General features: G+C 38.7%; 1 long non-coding RNA gene across 10 annotated transcripts in view; it reads left to right on the plus strand.

Annotated features, from left to right (window-relative positions):
• The window catches only part of LOC127484148 (uncharacterized), a 298,348-nt gene that overhangs the window by 171,984 nt on the left and 103,582 nt on the right, over positions 1 to 22,782 (plus strand). For 5 of the 10 annotated variants that reach the window (XR_016222144.1, XR_016222143.1, XR_016222140.1 and 2 more), the window contains one exon: positions 6,266 to 6,678. The exons of the other annotated variants lie outside the window; for them this stretch is intronic. This is a non-coding gene — a long non-coding RNA (uncharacterized LOC127484148). Of the gene's footprint in view, positions 1 to 6,265; positions 6,679 to 22,782 lie in introns of those variants that run through there. 10 annotated transcript variants of the gene reach the window in all.

Genomic DNA, 22,782 nt, shown 5'->3' on the forward strand with positions numbered 1-22,782 from the left:
CCAACTGACTATATGGGTTTTAGTTCCTCTGTCTCCTCACCAACTTTATGGTCTGTTTGGTCTTTTAGTTTTAGTCATTTTGATACATGAGTAGTGGTATTCAATTGAGTTTTAATTTCCCTGATGGCTAGAGATTTTTCACATAAATATTGGATATTTGCACATCTTAGTCACTGAAGTGTCTGCTCCAATCACTTGCTTATTTTTAATTGGGTTGGTTTCTTAAATAGTTTTTATAGTTCTTCTTATATTCTGGATATGTGTACATTTTCTTATGCAACATGCACTAATGTGTTATGAATACATTCAGAGGAAAATTTCAAGAAGATAATAGCTGAAACTCCTCCAAAACTGCTGAAACACACTAATCTGCAAATTCAAGAAGCCAGATGTGCAGCAAATAGAAAAAATAGGAATCCACATTCACTAGCATCATAATGAAACTGGAGAACAACAGAGCCAAAAGGAAGTCTTGAAATTATCCAGAGAACAAAGATGGTTGACTTCAAAGGAGTAGAGATTTCTTAACAGCAACAATGGAAGATAGAGAAGGGGAATGACAAGTTTGCATAATTACCATTTGATGTTGTATTTGCTCTTCAAGTCTTCTTGCATCTCAAACCTTGCATCTGGGATCACTTCCGTTCCACTTGATTTGCATATTTTATGTTTACTTTTGGTGAGGGACTGAACAGTTATTTTGTTCATCTGAAGAAATGTCTTTGTTTTCTTGTCAATCCTAAAAGATATTTGTTCATGGGCTTAGAATTTTAGGTTGTTGCCTATTTACTTCCAGCCAATTTAACTATTACTCAACTGTCTTCTGATTTCTGTTGTTGCTGTTGGGAAGTTAGACTGTGAACTAACTAATACCTCTTTCAAAGTGATCTAGTCTGGTTTTTTCACGTTTTTGGTTTCTTATTAGGTCTCTGCAGTTTCATCATAAAGGGTCTAGCGTAATGTGGTGGGTTTTAAATATGTCTTGCTCTGGATTTTTTGGGCTTCTTGATTCTGTAGTTTGGATTCCTCATCAGTGCTGGAGAATTCTCAACATTTGTTTCTTCAAAGATTGCTTTTGTCCTGTTTACTCTTTGCTTACATTTTGGAACTCTGATTAAACCTACATTACACCTTCCAAGTCAGTTTTCAAAGAGTCTTAAACTTGCTGTCATTTTTTTCCAATTTCATGTGTCTCTGACTTCCATTATTTTTATTTATTCTCAATTCCTCTTCCTTGGTCCTCTCTTAAATTCTGTCTGATCTGCTGTCAAATCCTACCTCGAGTTTTCAATTTTAGTTATTTTATTTATAAAGCCTAGACACTCTGGTTGGCTCTTTCTCAAGTCTACTACATCACTTTTTATAGATTATAATTGTGTACATATCATCAAGTGTGTACTTCTGCATCATTTTAAGCATAGTTGATTTATAACCAAGTATTTTAATTCCAGCGCCACGCGTCATTGTGGATCTGTTCCTGTTGTCTCTTGTTTCTGTTGATGCTTGCTTCATGTGCACATTTTCATGGGTGGTCAGTTTTAGTTTACTTTTTGTCTTTGACAATATTTGTCATGAAACACAGAGGCTTGATATGAAGACTCATTTCTCCAGAAAGGCTTTGTTTTCATTCTGTCAGATCTTTAGGACAAATCCTATTCTGGGGTCTCTTTAATGTGAGGTTTTTTTTTTGCACTTGATGTCCAACTTTTTATGATTTACATATGAAAATATACCTACCAAGTGACTTATGCCTATTTATTTTTCAGCATTTTTTTCATCTGTTTTTATTCCTGTATGCAGTGAAAGTTCCCCTGAAATCCCCTTTGGGTTGCTGAAATCGGAGAAGACTCCCTGAAATTTACACTGCAATGTGGCCCCTTAAAGTTGCCTAGGAATGCTATCAAGGGTGCCACATGTGCTACTGGAATTTGGGGTGCCTTACGATTTCACCACGGGCTTATTACTAAATCCCCGATATTAATAAGCCCAAGAGGGTTCTTGCCTAATATTTAGAAAAGAATTCTAAATACCAGCACAGATAAACAAGGTAGCATGGTACGTTTTAAGCATTTTTTTAGTGAGAAAGATGCATAGGAGAGTGAGAGCTTTATTTAAGAGAGAGAGAGAGGTAAATAGGGGTTCATACCAAGCACCAGGAATGGGCCACGTGGAAGAGCAACTAGGCCTGTATCTGGGCCAGGAAGCCTAGAGCACATGGCCCAAAGGCCATGCACCCTGGAGGTGTGGGGCTACAATAAGCCCTTTCCTGACAAGAGGCCAGGGAAGAAGAGCCAGGCCAGGCCCCACCTTGTCTGGCTTTTAACCCACTTCCAAAGGGGAGTGGTTAATTAACCTGATTGGCTGGTAGGTGGCCAGGTGGGTGAACGAGACCACACAGGGGTGAGGCAAAGGCATCTGATAGGGGCAGGAGGTCACACAGGGGCGTGGCGAAGGCGTGGTCTTCCAGTTCACAAATCCAATCAATTTTAACCTGTATGCCTGCCTTCTTCAGAGTGGGCTTAACTATGGTGGGGACATATGGTTAATTCCAGTTCATTTTTGTCTTCTGTGGTCCCATCCTCACTTGAGGAGGTTCCCCCTCTGGTCTTTTTAATCATGGGAGAGTTTTAGGCTTTGGCATCTTTCTTTTTACTACAAAAATCTGTCAAATTTGGAGTTTAAATTTTGCCTGGTTTGGAACATGCCATAGGAGCAAAAGCAGTTTCAGTGCTATGCTTTCTTTTAAGATTTCACGTTTTTCCTTAGAGTTGGAACTACTAATATCACACTGGGTTTGATTCTTCTGTTCTCTTGAGGAGATTTTTAAAATTACAGCTCAGTAGTTTTCAGTACCTCTGGTATTTTAAGCAAGAGATCAGTTTGATGACCTGTACCCCACTTTTTCTGAAATGATACTTCTTAGTCTGAATTTTAATTATACTTTTAACAGATAAATTTCCCCTTTCCACCTGAATGATCTATTTAAATACATTTATTCTATTCACTTTAGTCTTGAAATGTTAATGAGAAAATGCAAAAATCTATTCTTAATAAATGGGACTCTGTTTACTTCTTTGAGAAGTTGTTTTTATGTCTTATATTTGTCAAATTTAGCTAGTCTTGCCACTGACAGTTCCATCACCAAGTTCATATGAGACAGCACCAGAATCCACATATTTCTGTTTAACTGAATTATCATTCAATTAAATGGCTTCTTCCATTTCAAACAATCAATATTTAACCTGTAAATGGCACCAGGAATAATCTTACAGTTTAGAGTATAGTTTGTGATAAGGACGAGATCTAATTTCTTTGAGGGAGAAGTGGGAATATGTTTTACTCTCTCCTAACCATCACATTTTCTCTTTTTTTTAAACAACAAACCAATCCCCTTTGTACCAAAGAACCTGATCAGAATTGCTTTCCATACATACACATTGTCATATAAGTCTTCGTTTTGAATGTAGGTTCAGCTTGTTATGAAGCCATCCTAGGAAACTCTTTGCGAATTAGAAAAGTACACAGTCCCAGGAATCTAGACTTCAGTTCTAGTTCCACCACTAATTATCACTCTCTGAACATCAGTGGTTTTCATCTAGAAAAGAAAGGCAGTCATCTAAGTTGACTGAGGGATTGTGAACACATCCCACTAGATATAATGAGCTGGAAACCCTGGTTGTCAATCCTGAAGGAAGAAGGAAAAAAATGTTTGTATGTACATTTAATATGGGTACATATATATATATTTAGTATATGTGTATATAATATATATAAAATATTACACCGACATGCTTTTTTAAAAAGATTCATTTATTTATTTGAAAGAGCCACACAGAGAGAAGGAGAGGCAGAGAGAGAGAGAGGTCTTCCATCCCCTGGTTCACTCCCCAATTGGGCACAATAGCCGGAGTTGTACCGATCTGAAACCAAGATTCAGGAGCTTCCTCAGGGTCTCCCATGTGGGTGCAGGAACCAAAGGACTTAGGCCCATCTTCCACTGCTTTCCCAGGCCATAACAGAGAGCTGAATCAGAAGTGGTCTCGAACCAGCACCCACATGGGATGCTGGCCCTGCAGGTGGTGGCTTTACCCACCACGCCACAGAGCACTGGCCCCATATACACACATTTCTATACTTTTATGAAGTCCTTTTAGGTCCAAGGCGGCTTGTTTTTTAACAAATCAGAAGGTATCAGTATCTCCCTTTTGCTGATAAGACATTTGAGACTTACAGAAGAAAAGTGGCTTGCCCAAGGATACACAGCTAACAAAAAGAATAGGGACTCATTGCCAATTTCTGTTTTAAGGTTCAGCCCTCTTTCCATTATAACCAAGGTACATACTATTTAGCAAGCTATTGGTATATCAGAAAAGACTATGTATAAGAGAAGAAGATGGCCAGGGCATCTTGGCTCACTTGGCTAATCCTCCACCTGCAGCACCGGCACCCCGGGTTCTAGTCTTATTTGGGGTGCCGGGTACTAGTCCCAGTTGCTCCTCTTCCAGTCCAGCTCTCTGCTGTGGCCAAGGAGGGCAGCGGAGGATGGCCTAGGTGCTTGGGTCCCTGCACCCGCATGGGACACCAGGAGGAAGTAACCAGCTCCTGGCTTTGGATCGGAGCAGAGCCACCCGTAGCAGCCATTAGGGGAGTGAACCAACTGAAGGAAGACCTTTCTCTGTCTCTCACTGTCTATAACTCTACCTGTCAAGTAAAAAAAATGTATAAAATTAAAATTATAATATTTTCAAAATAATAGTTTTAAAACATTTATATAGAATATACTTTCCTAAAATAATAGTTTCATCTACATATTAATTTTATTTAGCAGTTACAGAACAAAATAACTCCAACAAATAAGTCATAGTACTATCAGATCCATCTGTTATAGCAGAAAATGATTTAACTCTTGAGCTCATGCAAGACTTTAAACTCTCAAGTCCTAGGTTAGTGGAATCGGAGGGTGGAAGTTTAATCCAATTATGGTGTTTAGGAGATGGAGCTAATGAAAGACCCTTAGGTCACTGGAGGTCTGCCTTGGAAAGTGATCTTACAAGAAAGTTGGTTATAAAAGCCTGAGAGGGGCCTAGCCTCTCCCTCTGCTATCTGGCTTGCCACGTGATCCTTACTCCACAAGAACTCTGATTGCCAATCATTGCCCTCATTGGGACCTACTTGATTTTGGACTATGAAACTCCAAAACCATAAGCCAAAATTAATCTGTCTTTTAAAAGTAGCTTGTCTAGGTATTCTCTTGTAATAGCAAAAGCTAATACCCCATCTTTTAAAAACTCTAATATATTAATGATATTACATTGCTTAAATTACATACCTATTGACTGCTGAATATAATTGAAACTTCTAACCTTACCAATGGGAGTCAGTTTTGATTTGAACCTGCCTGATTTGCAGCCTCATTTCTACTTACTGCTTTAGGCATACCAAGAATCTCAAACCTTCTTAAAATTCCTGCACATTTTTATGCTTTTGATCATTCTGCCCTCCTTAAACATTCTTCAATAGCTTCCCCTTCTGCTGCCCCCTTTGTTCTTGTGTAGTAACATCTGCTCTCAATTTGAAACTGCTTAAATATCACTATAGTTGGGATACTTTCTATTGCCATAAAGACACAATTTCCCAAACCTCAATTCTCTCATGGTACCATATTTAAACTTCAATTAACCTTTAGCTAAGTGACTGAAATTGTTTCCTTACATGTTTGTATTCCCCAGTGGGCAACAAGTTCTTGGAGGGTGATGTACCTTATTAATCTTTATATACCCACCTAGTACATGCCCTTGCATAAGTGCCTCACCTGGAGCTGCAAAGAGGACATGTGTTGTCTTCTACTTCACTCTCAGCATCGGAGAGGAAAGGCTCCAGAGATCTCCTTTGGAAGCAAACTGTCAAGTCTGCTACTGTAGAAAGTGATATTAATCAGATTCCAGAAAGACTTTGTGTTTCTTTCAGAGATGGAGAATGTTCTGCTTTGTTAAGGAAAGCATGCTGCATTTGGATCCTTTCTCCAGAGGCAGTCTGGCTTTAAGTGAAGGAATAAGATGTTAGGGAGGGGCAGAAAGTGTCAGCATGCAAAAATGAAGAGAGTAGGAGAAGCCTTTGGCCAATGAGGGTCTAGCACACCCATGATGAAGAGGCTGAATTTTCTCATTAGGACTGGTTTCATCAGCAGGTGTAGGTCTGGACTGAGGATTGTATTATACGTTTATCTCCACAGATCACCCAATTTTCTTTCTCTTTCTGTTTCTAGGAAATTGTTTAAACTACAGTCATTTTCTTGAAAAGGCTTTCCTTTGGGGACATCCACTGGCTACTGACAGAAGGATTAAATGAGATTGTTGGTGAGAAAGACTCAAGTTCAATGTTTGATACATAGTATGCTCAAAGCAAATGGTAGCTGAATCTGAATCACTGTCAATCAACAAACTGATTTTCTAGTTTACAAATCAGTGTTTGGTAAACCTGAACAACACACTTGTGAGTCAATTGGCAAAGTTCTGAAATTTAAAAAAAAAAAATGAGATCTTGGCCCACAAGGATCAAATCTTGCAAAGCCTGCCCAAACATGGTAATGCAGGAAATCATGACAAGGACCTACCTAATGTGGCTCTGCACAATGTCCTTCACCTTGAAGAAAGATCTCTGAAAGAGTCTTTCATGTTATTGGGAAAGTAAGTCATTTTATTTATATCTACTTCTGTCTGATTATAAAAAGTGAAATTGAAACCATGGGCTCTAAGTGAGGCAACTTGGAGCAATGGAAGTTGGGTCAGGGAATGAATGAAGCAATAAAATCCCAAAGATTCAAAAGATTTAGGAGGGAAAATTGCCCAATCTATTCCTCAGGCTTCTGCCACTATTAATTAAATAGGCAAATTACACTAGTAGGTAGTTTATGCTTGGATTATTCCGTGTATTTAAGTCTTTAAATATTTCTGTGTTGTCATACTTCCACTTTTTAATAATTGTGAAATATTTAGAAGCTTGACAACTCTTCCACAAATTTATATATTTGTCTGTCTTGTTTGAAAATCATGAGATAATTCAGCAAAAGAAATCAAAGAGATATAAATTGAGAAGGAAGAAGTCAAACTATCCCTATTTGCAGATGATATGATTCTTTATTGAGGAGATCCAAAGAACTCCACTAAGATTATTGGAACTCATGGAAGTTTGTAAAGTAGCAAGACATAAAATCAGTGCACAAAAATCAACAGCCTTTGTATACACAGGCAATGCCACGGCTGGGAAAGAACTTCTAAGAGCAATCCCACTCACAATAGATACAATAGCAATCAAATACCTTAACCAAAGATGTCAAAGATCTCTACAATGAGAATTACAAAATTTTGAAGAAAGAAATAGAAGATACAAAAACATGGAAAAATCTGCCATGTTCATGGATTGGAAGAATCAATATCATCAAAATGTCCATTCTTCCAGAAGCAATTTACAGATTCAATGTGATACCAAACAAAATACCAAAGACATTATTCTTAGATCTGGAAAAAATGATGCTGAAATTCATATGGAAGCACAGGAAACCTCAAATAGCTAAAGCAATCTTGTACAACAAAAACAGAGCTGGAGGCATCACAATACCAGATTTCAGGACATACTACAGGGCAGTTATAATCAAAACAGCCTGGTACTGGTACAAAAACAGGTGGATAGACCAATAGTACAGAATAGAAACACCAGAAATCAATTTAAACATCTACAGCTCACCTGTTTCTACTTTGTCTCATCCCGTCTTTCCACCATGGAAATGAAAACTCGTATTCCTTATCCAAAGCAATGCTATAATAACTCAGTACTAACATGGTGATGGATTGTCATGAAGATTTTAGAATAATGGAATTTCTGCCCATATCCAGAAACAACTAATATTTTAAAGTATCAGTTATCCAGTTATAGAAGTTTCTTGCCTCTCCTCTTATTAATCAGCTCTCAGAGAGTTCTACTTTCCCCCTCTCTTCCTTGAATTCTAGGGCTCTAGTTTCTTATTTCCACCTTGCCACACCAGAATGGAAAAATATGTATCTATGTACCTGTATATCTATCTATCTATCTATCTATCTATCTATCTAGAGAATCTATTTATCTGTTTCTATTATCTGTATCTATGTGTTCATCTTTCTGTGTCTATTTCTGTAGCAGGGCATTAAATATGGCTTTTCTCATCATCAGAGAGTTCTAGGAGAGTATCCAACATTGATAGCAGTAGTAGCTGTCATATCGTCTGAGCTGAGAGTGCTAAGATTATGGATGACTACAGGAGAGTGTGGAAGAGCAGAGTAGAAAATGTTTAATTCTGACGTCATGAGTACTGTGAAATGCTTTCGGAAAGCACTTGTAAAGCTTGGCACCTGCTCACTGATACTTAGGAACCTCATCTATACCTAAACACGCTAAAGGAAAGTGGGAGCAGTTGTGGTAGGAGATCCAAGACACAAGGTCATATTCAAAATTGCCTGCTCTTCCAGACATGTACCAAATGTAAACTGATGAAGGAGCTGAACTTGGGCCATCTTGAAAGATTCTGTTCCAAGGGATCTTCTGAGATGGCATGCACATTCCCTGAGGAAGTTGTGAGGGGTGGGTCCCTGGATTTTGAGATTGAGGGGAGTGTCCACAGTGATGAGAGAGGATCAGGGGGCAGAATCTTCTCTGAAAAGGGGGCAGAAGGTGAGAGATCAACATTAGCAGGTGTTTCTGAAGACCTCAGCACACATACTCTATGGAGAGGGGAGAGAGAAGTGGAAGAGAGGGCTCTCTCAATGGCCACCAACGTCAGGGGCAACCAAATCAGTCCACACTTGACTGCCTCATCTCTCTTCTCTACCATCCTCTTAAGTTCTGGCAAAACCAGATGCAGCTTAGGGAGAAGAATAGGGAGATAGCAAGAGTGAAGTTCAAAGGCTGATCATCCCTACTGCAGATCTCCAAAACAAAGCCAGACCTTGGGTGGCAGAGAATAAGGTTTAACTTATACAAGAGAATAAGGCTTTGCTATCAAAGTGTCTGGACTGAATTGGGCATGCAGTACCAAAAGAGACTGTTCATGTGAGGGTGCTGGGTAAAGCTAATTCATGCCTTTGGGATCTCATCCAGAAGCAAGAATATGATTGACAACGTTGCTGGAGGGCATTGGCACAGAATAACAAAACAAAGCTAATTTATATTTTCATCCCTTTTGAGTACATTCAATAAAGCAGTTCCTGTCTCTTTATTCTCTCCATAAAATGTGCATGTGTGTGCGCGCGCACACACACACACACACACGCGGGGTCCTGTTAGATTTGTTGTAAATAAATTTCCTTCCTCTCAACTTCTGCCTCCTACTCAGCATGGAGCTCTCCCTTTCCTTACCCCATCCATCCCATGGACTTGTTTGTTGACTTTGGTTTTGAAAGCGCACATCCCTCTCCTCTTTAGAATGTTCCTTGAACTCTGATGCTCCCTGTATGCATGCCACAGTTGACTTCCCCACTAACAATATTCATAATTCTTTTGTTTCTGTCTGCCACATGTTTATCATACTGTGTATGTCGACATGGACACTGGGTTTCCTAAAATCATTTCTTCAAGGCCCTCATTCTAAATCTTTATAAAACTTAGATGGATTTTCTGATTCCCGAAGCAGGCTTCAGAATATGTCTACTAACCTAGGACACCTTAAATAATGATGAATTTGTTCTTACCAAAGCCAAATACATGTGTTTACAAGTTGGGTCAAATTCCTTTCTCTTACAACACATCCCAAACCTCAGTGGCTGGAAGAAACCCTTTAACATGAAGTCCAACAGAAATGTGACATTGTTACTCTTTTTGCCTAAGTCCTTGGAACTCTTGATAGGAAGCTGCTGTCACTACTTTCAAACATTAGTGGTCAATGACTGTCTTTAGTTCAGATAACTCTGGGCCTGCTAAGAACAGGCTCACCATGTTTTATTAATTTATCCTGTATTTCCTAAGATGGTTAGTTTCCTTCCTGCCCCATTTCTTCCAGATAGTCCTCGATGGTTGTCTCAGGTAACACAGCCTCTGAATCCCACCCTTCTTTTTAGTGTATTCTTGTATGTTAGCCTTGCATGCATTCAAGTCAATGTGTAATTGACTGCAGCGTGCATGTAGCCATTTAACAGTCTCTTCCTTTATCGTGACAGCAGAGGCTCACACACAGCAAAAGTTAGGTATAGAACGAAGCTTTCCAATAGGCAAGCAGACAGACATCTTTTGTTTCACCCACGCAGTAATTACATATGGTTTTAAGTTTTTGAATGCTTCAGGATGCTACTCACATCTATGTCCACAATTCCTGGGTCTGTTACACTCATTTATATTAGCTGCCTGCTTTTTGGTAGGTCTTTGAATTTGTAAATTCTAGCATAAAGTCTTGATTGAAAATTGTATCTGTACTGGACAGAATAATGGTCAGCTGAGAAAGTTCCTGTCTTAATTCCCAGAACCAGGGAACTCGTTGTGTTATCCAGCATGGGGACTTTGTAGAGATGGTTTCATCAAGGGTGTTGAGATGGGAAGGCTAGCCTAGATTACCCAAGTGGGCACTAATGTGATTAAAAGGTCCTTAGGAAAGAGGATGCGAGAGGGTGTATATCAGAAAAAGGAGATAGAATAACAGAAGCAGGGGTTGGACTGATGTGCTTTGTGCGGTGACTCTTCCTCCTCACTGCCAGGGAATTAGGCAGGCTGCCCTCAGCTTGCCTTGGCTGAGAAAGGGAAGTGCACCACCCGCCACTCAGCCTCCTTGAACCTCGGGGGACAATCAGATGCGGTGGGGAGTCCAAGCAGGATCTCACTTTATTGTAAAAGGGAGGTGTTTATCAAGCTGCGGTACAGAGCGGATGTGGGCAAGGGGTGGGGTGATGTGACGAAAAAGGGTTTTAGCCAATCCTATTATACCACCTCAGTGATCTTTAGGCAAAGAGCGCCTGGGGCTGGGTTGTTTACTGCCAGGGATTTGAAACTTAAAGACAGGTTTTCAAACTGAGGCAGGCTTAGGAAGTTCCTCTAGGCCTCTCTGGATTCAGCCTCCCCCACACGTTAAAGATGGAGCTAACCAGGATGTAAGGTGTGATGGCCTGTAGAAGATGGTAAGATAAGGAAAGATTCTCTTCTCGAGCCTCCAGGAGGACTGAAGGCATCTCGCCACTGTGGTTTTATCCCCATAAAACTCAGGACAGATTTCCGACCTCCAGAACTGTGAGATCATGAGTTTGTCTTGCTGTAAGTACTACGTTTGTGGTAATTTGTTACAACAGCCATAGAAAATGTGTGTGTTGAAGGTAAAAAACAAACAAAACCTGCCTAGCCCTCATTTGTGCCAGAACATATCCCGTTGGATCTTAGGATCACACTGATGATGCTGGAGTGATACAAGATCTGAGTCAGTGGAGGGAGACTTCGATCGTTACCTGTGTATCTTTTTTTTTTTTTTAAAAAGTGTGGCATATGGAAATCATTGTTTCCTTCCAGTTATTGGATAATTAGAACTCAGAAACTAAAGTTTAGTGAAGAAATGGCTTCTACAAGCCAGACTCTTGTACCATTAGCACTGTTTCATCTAGTTACTAGCTGGAAATGGGCTAACATTCATCTTTTCCTTCTTAGGTCTAAGACTTAACAAACACCACTAGTTATTTTCCTGCACACCCATCTTATCATACCTATGGACAGATGATAACTTTACTTTCCATTTTCACCTCTTTCTCCTCTACTTGTTATTTCTTCCCAAGCTTAGTTCATTCTCAGAACCTCAAGGGCGCTCTGTTGCATGCTTCTCACTCTGGCTTAGGTACATGGATCTACATTTTGGTGCCTAAGGCATGAGCTCAGAAGAGGCCTCCAAGAGCCTTTAAAAATACCTGCTTTCCATGTTGGCAACAGTCAAAATCAGACTACGTCAAGGAGATAAGTAGGCAAGTTTGCTATTTCACTTCCCTGCTGACTATTTCTTCATTTCTTTCAACTGCCAATTGTGAGATGTAATTTGATTTGGCATATGGTGGTAAAGCCATGAGACAACAGAGACAGGGAAGTTTGAATTTTCTTCCATAATTGCAGATCAACAACCATGGGCCTGCATTTCAAGGGAGATGGTGATAACAGATGCCTTCTCTGGAGGATCTCCAGAGCAACCAGGTGTAATGACTAAAAAAGAGACGTGAAATAGGAGTGTAGGATGAAGCACCTGTTGGCGCAACTCCTGTTGTTGTTGGCTGCTAATGAGTTTAATTTAAAACAGTCAACAGAGGGAGAGAAAAACTGGGGCATTTCCCATGCCCGTGACAAGTGTGTAGGAAGCAGACTGCATGGATTTGGATGAACATTTGTCATTTTGTTTCACTGTTAGAAAAAGATCTTGAATTATCTAGGGTGCTTACATGCCACACAATCAGAAAATCACCCTCTTTCTTCTTTGTTTTCTCTCATATAGCCCTGATCTGATCAAACAATGGATTGCCAAGGGGCAGATTCCTAACCAGATGTTTCAGTTAAGTCAGGTCTGAGTGCCTTGGTTTGGTTAACCTAGTAATTTTTAAAACTATGATTGTCTTTCAGTAAGGTATATGTAGTATAAAATATTTCCTCCTTTTACAGAAACTCTTATATTCAAAATACTAGAACAGAGGTTCCCCAGATATGTCCATGTGAGTATATTACCTTGGATGCAAAAAGTCTTGCATATGTGCTTAAATCAAGGATCTAGGCATAGGGAGATTATCTTGAATTTTCTGAGCCCAATGTAAACAGAAGAGTCCATACAAGTAAAAGAGGTAAAAAAAAAAAAAAAGTGGAACACAACACAGAAAACAACTAACAGAGTAGAAAAGAGATCTGCCTTCAGATTCGGAGAAAATATTTTCAGTCCCTAGCAAGGAGTTAATATCCAGAATATGTAAGGAACTCAACTCTATGGAAAGAAAACAAACAATCCAATTAAGAAATGTACAAGGGACCTAAATAGATCTGTCTCAAAAGAAGAAATATGAATGGCTAAGGTACATGAGAAAGGACTAACAACACTAAATATTGAAACTACACTGAGATATTACCTAATGCCTATGAGAATGACTACAATGAAAAAGACAAAAATATAACAAATATTGGTGAAGATGTGGAGAAATGGGAACTCTTACACACTGTTGGTGTGAATGTAAATTATTACAGCCATTGTGGGCAGCAGTATGAAGGTTTCTCAAAAAAATGAATAACAGACTTGCCTTGTGATCCAGTTATCCCACTTATGGGTATTTAATTGAAATCAGTATGTCAAAGACAAATCTCTGCTCCCTTGTTCATTGTTGGACTTTTCACAATCACCAAGAAATGCAATCAACTTCAGTGCGCACTAAAGGATGGGTGTCTAAAGAAAATGTGGTTTATATACCCAATGGACTCAGCTTTAAAAAGGAAGAAATTCTGGGTGACTGGTGTTGTGGTGTAACAGGTTAAGCTGCCACCTGCAATGCCAGCATATCAAATAAGTGCAGTTCAAGTTTTGGCTGCTCCATTTCTGATCTAGCTTCCTGCTAATGCTCCTGGGAAAGCAACAGTAAATGACCCAAGACTTAGGGCCCCTCCATCCATGTTGGGAGACCCAGATGGAGATCCTGAATCCTGCTTTCAGCTTGGCCCAGGCCAGCCATTGCAGCCATTTAGGGAATGAATCAGTGGATAGAAGTTCTCTCTCTCTGTTTCCCACCTCCTTCTTCCTCTTTGTTACTCTGCCTTTCTAGTAAATCTTCTAAAAAGAAGAAATGCTGTCACTGTGACATGGGTGGAACTGGAAAAATAAGCTGAGGCACAAAAAAATAAATACCTCATGTTCTCACTTATGTGTGTAGCGAAACAATTGAACTCATAGAAGCATAGAAGGTGGTTACCAGGGGCTGAGGTGAGGGGAATGAAGAGAAGTTAGTTAAAGGGTACAAAACTTCAGTTAGATAGGTGAATTATTTGATTTTTAGATCAATTTTACAGTGTAAAAATATAGCTAATAACTGAGTATGGTGCATTTTAGTATCACTGAGTAAATTTCAAAGTCTCAATACAGAAATGTTTAATATTTGAAGAGATGGTAGTGCTACTTAGCCTGATTTAACCATTCCCCATAAATATATACAAGTATGATTTGTCAATATATAGTGGAAATAAAAAATAAAGAACAGAGAATTTGAAAATAGCAAAAAAGGGAACTTTAACTGATGAAAATGCACTATATCATGATTACAGGAATGGTGGTTATGTGATGATACACATTTGTCAAAACTCACCAAATTTTACATATAAATTTGTAATTGTAAGTTATGCTTTGATAAAACTTATTTATAAGAATGGAAAAAAAGAATAGTAGGCGAGTCCGTGAGAGAAAGGTTGAATAGTGCTGCCCTGCTGGCTGTGAAGATGGAGGAAGGGGCCTCAAGCTAAGGAATGCAAGTCCTGGGAACGTTAAGGAAAAAATTACGTCTGGGCTCCCCTGGCTCTTCACGAAGGAAAGCATGCCTTCAAGCACCTTGAATTTATAATCCAGTGAGAACTTTAAGATGATGAATTTGTCCAGTTTTAAACCACTGAGTTTGTAGTAATTTGTTATGGCAGAGATAGGAAGCTAACATACTGCTTAATCCTGAAGTTTTTGAGTTTAATAAACTAGAAAAGGGTTTTATGGAAACACTAACAGTAGGTAATATTTTTTAGGGTTTACTATGTGCTGGACATTTCCTATGTAATCCATTTTCTTCTCACAATAAATAGGCATGTACCAATACAAAAACCATTTTTGAGAAGGGGACTGATGGCCAAAAGGGATCTATATTTCCCAAATCAAGTGTCAGTCATAGAGTTTGAATTCAGGTAATTGAGCTCTAAAACCCACACCTAGGTATACCCCTTTAACTTTCAATGGGCACTGGAAGATCTAGGAAGGTTCTAGATAGCTAACTACAAAGAATTATTTAATCTTTCAGAGCCTGATATTCTTCATCTATAAATCAAAGGAATTAGAGTAGATCCTACTATTTTAGACTTAAAAATATTTTTACCAAATGCAATTTTGCATGCAGCTCCATTATCAAATAAATGAAGCAAATAAAAGATTGCTGCTTGAGTTGAAGCATTGGAAGAAACCTGGATGTTGCTCTCACATGCCACATCTAGAAGCACCAGACTGTTTATCTGAAGCCTCTTCCAACATGAACAGTGTCAAAATCTACATGTGACATCTTAGAAATTGTAAAGTTTAGGAAGTCAAATAAATAAATGAATTAAAACAAATAAATTGAATTAAAAAATAAATAAATTAAGCCTATCTTTGCTTATCTGTATATATTCTTCATTTACCCTTGTGTCTTTCTATAGAAAATCTCATAAAACTGCCTTTAAGGAACCCCACATGGAAGCATTAGTCAAACATCAAATTTCCAAAGCAACTTGGTCTACTGTAATAATGAATGGGTGGTGATGTTGGAAAGCTTTTGAAGTAAAAAATAACCCCTTAATGTTTCAAGTAAACCTCATATATATTTTCATATATTCATTTATCCATATTTTATGTATGGACAGGCAGGGATTATGATGTTATATAAATGTCAACCCAAATGTGCATGGACATAGAGATGTGAACGAGTGGAGGCATTTGAAAATAAGTCTTCATGGAAGTATTAGAGATTTTAGCTGGTAAGAAAAGAATCGGGAAGCCAGATTAGAAAGGGTTGTGTAAGCCAGCAAAGGAGTTTAGACCTTGTCTGCAAGAATGAGGAGCCATTAAAGAACTATGAGAATGCTAGTAATGTGCTTAGATCTATGAGTTACAAACATAAATCCTGTGATATCTGATGGAGAAAGGGTCTTGAGTTAAAAAAAAGCAACTATTAATGAAACTATTATAAATTATTCAGATGAGATATGATGAGAGACTGGACTGGGGCAATTGAATTGGCAATGGGTGGCAGGAAGGGTTCTAGATATAGATAGATAGTAAAACTGAATATGAAATATAAGGAAAAGACTTATTCAAATAAGAGAATCAAAGTGAAGAATGGTTATATTGAAGATAATAAATTCTCTGTTACATATGTTGATTTTGAGGTATCCACATGATACCCAAGACAAGAACTTGATTAGATTCTGGGGCTCAGAAATGAAATATTGTCAAATACAACTTAATACATTATCCCTCTTAGTAGTTTTTTAGTCTGTTCTACTTAATATGACTGGTTTAATTATGTAATTAATACACAGTTATTCTTAAGTGTTGAAATTTAACTGAAATGTGATCCCTGTTAAACATAAGAGTGGGAATAAGAGAGGGAAGAGATGTACAATTTGGGACATGCTCAAGCTGACTTGCCCCAAATGGTAGAGTTAGAAACAAACCAGGGGACTCCAATTCAATCCCATCAAGGTGGCATGTACCAATGCCATCTCACTATTCCAAGTGATCAATTTCAGTTCACAATTGATCATAATGAAAGGACTAAGAGTCAAAGGGAGCACATAAACAAGTCTAGTACCTGCTAATACTAACAGATAGAATAAATAAAGGGGAGAGTGATCCAACATGGGAAGCGAGATACTCAGCAGACTCATAGAATGGCAGATGCCCTAAACAGCACTCTGGCCTCAGAATCAGCCTTAAAGGCATTCCGATCTGGCTGAAAAGCCCATGAGAGTATTTCAGGCATGGAAAGCCAAGACAATCTGGAAAAAACAAAAAAACAAAAAAACAAAAAAACAAAAAAAACAAACACCTAAATGAAAGATCTCTGTGAGTGAGATCCCAGTGGAAAGAACAGGTCTTTAAAGAAGGAGGTACCTTTCTCTGTATATTAAGATAATCGAAAATGAATCTTGATGTGAATGGAAGGGGAGAGGGAGTGGGAAAGGGGAGGGTTGTGGGTGGGAGGGACGGTATGCGGGGGAAGCCACTGTAATCCATAAGCGGTACTTTGGAAATTTATATTCATTAAATAAAAGTTAAAAAAAGCATCTATTATTTTTCACTTTATGTTTCTGTGTGGGAGCAAACTGTTGAAATCTTTACTTAATGTATGCTAAACTGATCTTCTGTATATAAAGAGAATCGAAAATGAATCTTGATGTGAATGGAAGGGGAGAGGGAGTGGGAAAGGGGAGGGTTGCGGGTGGGAGGGACGTTATGGGGGGGGAAGCCATTGTAATCCATAAGCCGTACTTTGGAAATTTATATTCATTAAATAAAAGTTAAAAAAAAGCTGCAGATTTTGAATCACAAACTTAGAATAGTTTACGCCATGAGCTTGGGCCATTTCTTTTATACACATGACGTCAGTATTATTTTGAAGGGAATGATACAGAATGGTAGTGGAACAATGGACTAAGACTTTCAAAAGAAAATAATTTTGCCAGTAGAATGTTTGATGTCTTCCAGAATAGACTTTTTCTTAACAAGCAAAACTTCGCGAAATAGAATAGGTGCCTCAAAACTAGTAACTCCTCAGGGAGTCCAAGTAGAATTGTACTGTGTGCCTACTAGATTCTCAATCAGGGCTTGTATTGGTGCTTTCACTGAGAACAGCTAACACTTCACAACTGTAAGTAATTATGCACAACAGTGGCCTCAGAGGTGCTACTATGAGAACTACCTGGCACCTGTTTAATTAATACAAGTAAACAACATAATTGGGAATTTGCTGTTCAAAGATTCTACTTGCTTCTTCATTTCCCTTGTATCAGAAAAACCGTCATTGTAAATTAGTCTGAGAGTTGAACTATTCACTGTTTTTATTACTGCATTTTGGATTTGCAACAAAAAGCTGCCAGTGAAGGATGTGGTTAGGTTAAAAAATGGGTTATTTTGCCTGAAGGGCAAAATCATTTTCTTAAGATTTCAAAAAAGGGAGCAAATTAGTTTCTTGTCCTTTGCTTCCATAATGACTCATTCAAATTATTGCAAGATTTCATTGGCTACATGTATCCAGTGAGACAAAGTGGAAGAGTGATGTGAAACCAACTCTAGCCTCGGAAAACTAATGTCTACACCATAGCCTTCCCTAATATCACTCCCATTCTTCCAGTGATCCAGGTTGGCAAATACTTCTTTTTAATGATTACCCTAATACCAAGTGTGTATATAGTTATTTTTTTAAGAATTGGGTTAAGAAAGTATAAAGAATGGAGTAAAAATCACCTGTTTCTCAGTGATAATTGTTAAGAGCCCAAAACACTAAATAGGGAAGAGCTTCATTTGTTTTGAATACTGTTTTTCTTCTTTAACACACAGCTAAATACTAAGCCTTTGTGTCTTAGCTTAAATGGCTCCCCCTTCTCTCCTTACCACTTTGGCTTCACTTGCTAACACTAGTGGGTGCCAAGACAGCTTGTATACTCAACGGAGGCAACAGAAGATTGGAGGGCTGGTTCACCAAACCATCGTTTTTGAAATGACTCCTAAGCTACAAGTAGAGACTGGAAACACGTGATCAAACACAATGGCTTCCAGCTCAGTGGTGAGACAGGGCCTGGATATGGGCCAGTGATTAAGATAAAATCACCAAATATGATGATGAAAATTGAGAAGATTGAAGATGCACCAGTCTTCAGAGAAGTTAGAAGAGACAGTATCAGAGCAGGGTATCCTTAGCTAGAAAACTCTTTCCTCCCGCTTTGCATGGCTTATTCTATCTCATCCCTTTGCCTCAGATGAACACAGTTGTCTTCTGCAAGGTTATTTATTTATTTATTTGCTATTCTTCAATGATGTGTGTTTTTCTTGAAGACCTCTGCTTTCTCTAAAATCGAACTACATGAAAAGTTGATCTCCTTTGTGAACTACCCTAAAGGACTGCAGCCATGTTTTCATGCTTACCTCTGTGTTCCCAAGGTTCATCAGCAAACTCCAGCTAATGTCTGCTAAATAAAAAATGAAATACAGGACCCTTCTTAACACTATTCTTTTCCTCCAAGTCAAGAGACTAGATAGAATGGTCCTTTCCTTCTGCACTGTTAGTTTTTGTTGTTGTTTAAAAGGCTTAATGTCAGATGCATGGGTACCTCAAAAAGTTCATAGAAAATTAAATGAGGCCGGCGCCGCGGCTCACTAGGCTAATCCTCTGCCTAGCGGCGCCGGCACACCAGGTTCTAGTCCCGGTTGGGGCGTCGGATTCTGTCCCGGTTGCCCCTCTTCCAGGCCAGCTCTCTGCTGTGGCCAGGGAATGCAGTGGAGGATGGCCCAGGTACTTGGGCCCTGCACCCCATGGGAGACCAGGAAAAGCACCTGGCTCCTGGATCCTGGCTCCTGCCATCGGATCAGCGCGGTGCGCCGGCCGCAGCGCACCGGCCGTGGCGGCCGTGGCGGCCATTGGAGGGTGAACCAACGGCAAAGGAAAACCTTTCTCTCTGTCTCTCTCTCTCACTGTCCACTCTGCCTGTCAAAAAATAAAAAATAAAAATAAAAAAAATTAAATGAAAAGATAAGTTTATTTTGATGAAAAAATTTTTGAAATCCCTGCATAGTCTTTTTCATGATACACATTGTCAATGAATCTTTTGAAGACTCACTATGCATTGATTTTTTTTTCCTGGCGAAATGAACATATACTTTAATTCCATTTTTCCACAAACTCATTGATGTACCTTCATATTCCTGTTGCTTAATAATGTTTGCATTTTCTGAAATTATCAATTCCCAACTTGACTCTCACTGGGATTAAACATGACAATAGGTCTGATCTGATTTCATCATCATTTAAAAAAAATCATCTATTATTTTTCACTTTATGTTTCTGTGTGGGAGCAAACTGTTGAAATCCTTACTTAATGTATACTAAGCTGATCTTCTGTATATTAAGATAATCGAAAATGAATCTTGATGTGAATGGAAGGGGAGAGGGAGTGGGAAAGGGGAGGGTTGCGGGTGGGAGGGACGTTATCGGGGGGAAGCCATTGTAATCCATAAGCCGTACTTTGGAAATTTATATTCATTAAATAAAAGGTAAAAAAAAAAAGAAAAAAAATAATGTTTGCATTTTCTTTCATTACCTCCCTTCTTTTTACCTCTCGCAGGCAACATGCTTTGACTAGTTGTGTACATGGCTTGAAGAAAGCCCTGACTTTCAGCTTATGGTACAACCTTTAGACCTTGTCTATCTGCTTTTTTATTGTGCTTATGTTATTCCTCTCGATGTAAACTCAAAGTGGCAGAGTGAGTAAGTTAAAAACTGACAAGTATATGCTTTAGTTCAAGTTCTGCCCATAGCCAGCTGTGTGATGGAAGTGAGTCAGGACTCTGGACCTTCTTGTTTCCTCACTGAGAAAATCTGTAAAAATGTTTTCTCAGTCTTTTACAAGGCCTGTATCTTTTTATTTTTCTCATTAATGCCTTAGCATCTGTTGAGTCTTTCCTACTGTAATTGGCCTGCAAAGAACATTTAAAAATGCTTCAGTTAGCACTTTAAAAAAGTAGAATTCACAGTTTTATTGACTTTATAAACTTATGAAACTGAAAATTATCTTTGGGGTTTATAAATTCAAACTCATGTAATGTGTACATTTTCTTAATAACATGTTTGGCATTCATCAGATATTTATCAAATTTTTCCAGCGATAGAATGCTCATTATTTAACATTTTTCTTTTGTTTGTCTTTAAGAAGATGATTAAATATGTATTAAAACCTCAAACATTTATATTCATGTGTTTTATTAGCTCCTCTCTCCTTAAGCATTGTAACGACCACTAATAATATCTCTATTACAATGTATAGTTGATGGTAGCTCATTTTACTTCTTAACAATTTCTGTGTTCACTTTCAGTGATATATTTGAACTCCTTTTCCAAAATAATATTTTATATTAGGTAAGATAACTTTAAAACATCATGCCACAGTAATTATATATGTGTGTATGTGTATACATATTTATATGTATATATGTATTAAATATATATTTAAATGAAATGTCAAGAAAATTAGAACTAAAGAATTGCATGTTAAAGAACTTGGGTACTTTTTGGGAAACTGATAGGCAAGCTTGATAAAATATGAAATGCCAAAAATAAATTTGTGCATCAAAGTCCTATCAGTTCTTTATTTCAGCATATATTTTTGCTTTCTAATAAAGACGTAACACTCATTTTTGTTGGCCAGTGATCCATGCCAATGATCTATATGCTGAATGGAAACCTTAATGGTTTGTGATTATAAAATTGTTTTCAGGTTTCACAATGTGAGAAAAAAATACTTAATCACTTCAGATCTTGGAAGATATCTTGATGTTTATCCTTTCTTTTCACAATCAGGAAGTCTATGGGAGTAAGGAGATTTTTCTAAAACAACACAGTCATTGGTATCATTGACATAACCAGAAGCCAGGTCTCCTAAGTCCAGTTTCTTCTGCTGCTCTGCTATCTGTGAGCCGAAGGTTCTAACACAAAAAATAATGCTTTATTTGGAGCTTTTCATAGCAGCTGTCACCAAACCACAGGCTATGGCCAGAGCCCATCTGCATCTGTTCTGTAAGTAGCTTGGTTGCAACCCAGCCATGCTCATCTTTTTATACATTACTGATGGTGGTAGCTGCAGTATAATGGCAGCGCTAAGTTCCTGCAGAAGAACCTATCTGGCCTACCAAACAGAAAGCTTAGCTTGTTTCTTCCATTGAATTACTTTTGTGCTCTGAGCAGTAAGTAGTACATATGTGGTGCTATTTCTGGAGTCTCTGTTCATTTCAATTGGCCTATATGTCAGTCCTTTCACCAAGACCACACAATCTCGAAAGCTGAAGCCATATAATAAGTCTTGAATTAGGGTAAATTGATCCCTCAAGTTGCATCCTTCTTTTCCAAATTGTTTGAAGTTGTCTGTTTTACTTCCCATATAAGTTTAGAATTGTTTATGTCTGCATCAAGAAAAACCTTACTGGGATTTTGCTATGGATTGTGTTAAACCTGAGTATCAATTAGGGGAGAACCAACATGTTTAATAAATTCAGTCTTCTCATGCATAAACATTGTGTATATATTTAGATAATTTCTAAAGATTTATTTGAAAGTCAAAGTTACAGAGAAAGGGAGAGTCAGAGAAAGAGATACCTCCCATCTACTGGTTTACTCCTCAGATGGCCACAATGGCCAGGGCTGTCCAGGCCAAAGCCAGGAGCTTCATCAAGGTCTCCTATATGGGTGGCAGTGACTCAATCACTTGCACCATCTTCTGCTGCTTTTTCCAGGCCATTAGCACGGAGCTGGATTGGAAATGGAGCAGCCAGGAAATGAACTGGCACCCATATGGGATGCCAGAATTGCAGGCACTGGTTTTACCCTTCCATGCCACAATGCTGGTCCCTTATTTAGATCATTGATTTCCTTCAGAAGCATTTGTAGTTCTCAGGAAAAAAATCTAGTATGTGTGTGTGTGTGTGTGTGTGTTTTATTTATTTGAATGGTCGAGGTACAGAGATAGGGAGAGTGATCTTCCATCTGCTGGTTCACTTCCCGAATGGCTGCAATGGCCAGAACTGAGTGGATCCAAAGCCAGGAGCCAGGAGCTTCTTTGGGGTCTCCCATGTGGGTGCATGGACCCAAGCACTTGGGCCGTCCTTTGCTGCTTTCCCAGGCCATGGAAGAGAGCTAGATTGGAAGAGGAGCAGCTGGCATACAAGCTGGCGCCCATGTGGAATGCTGGCACTGTAGGCAGAAGCTTAACCTACTAAGCAACAGTGCCAGCCCTAGTATGTGTTTTGTTAGCTTTAAACTGAATTGCTTAAAT

This window comes from Oryctolagus cuniculus, chromosome 15 (assembly GCF_051225735.1).
Source record: "Oryctolagus cuniculus isolate XC-2025 breed Fujian yellow rabbit chromosome 15, ASM5122573v1, whole genome shotgun sequence".
NCBI classification, from domain to species: Eukaryota; Metazoa; Chordata; class Mammalia; order Lagomorpha; family Leporidae; genus Oryctolagus; species Oryctolagus cuniculus.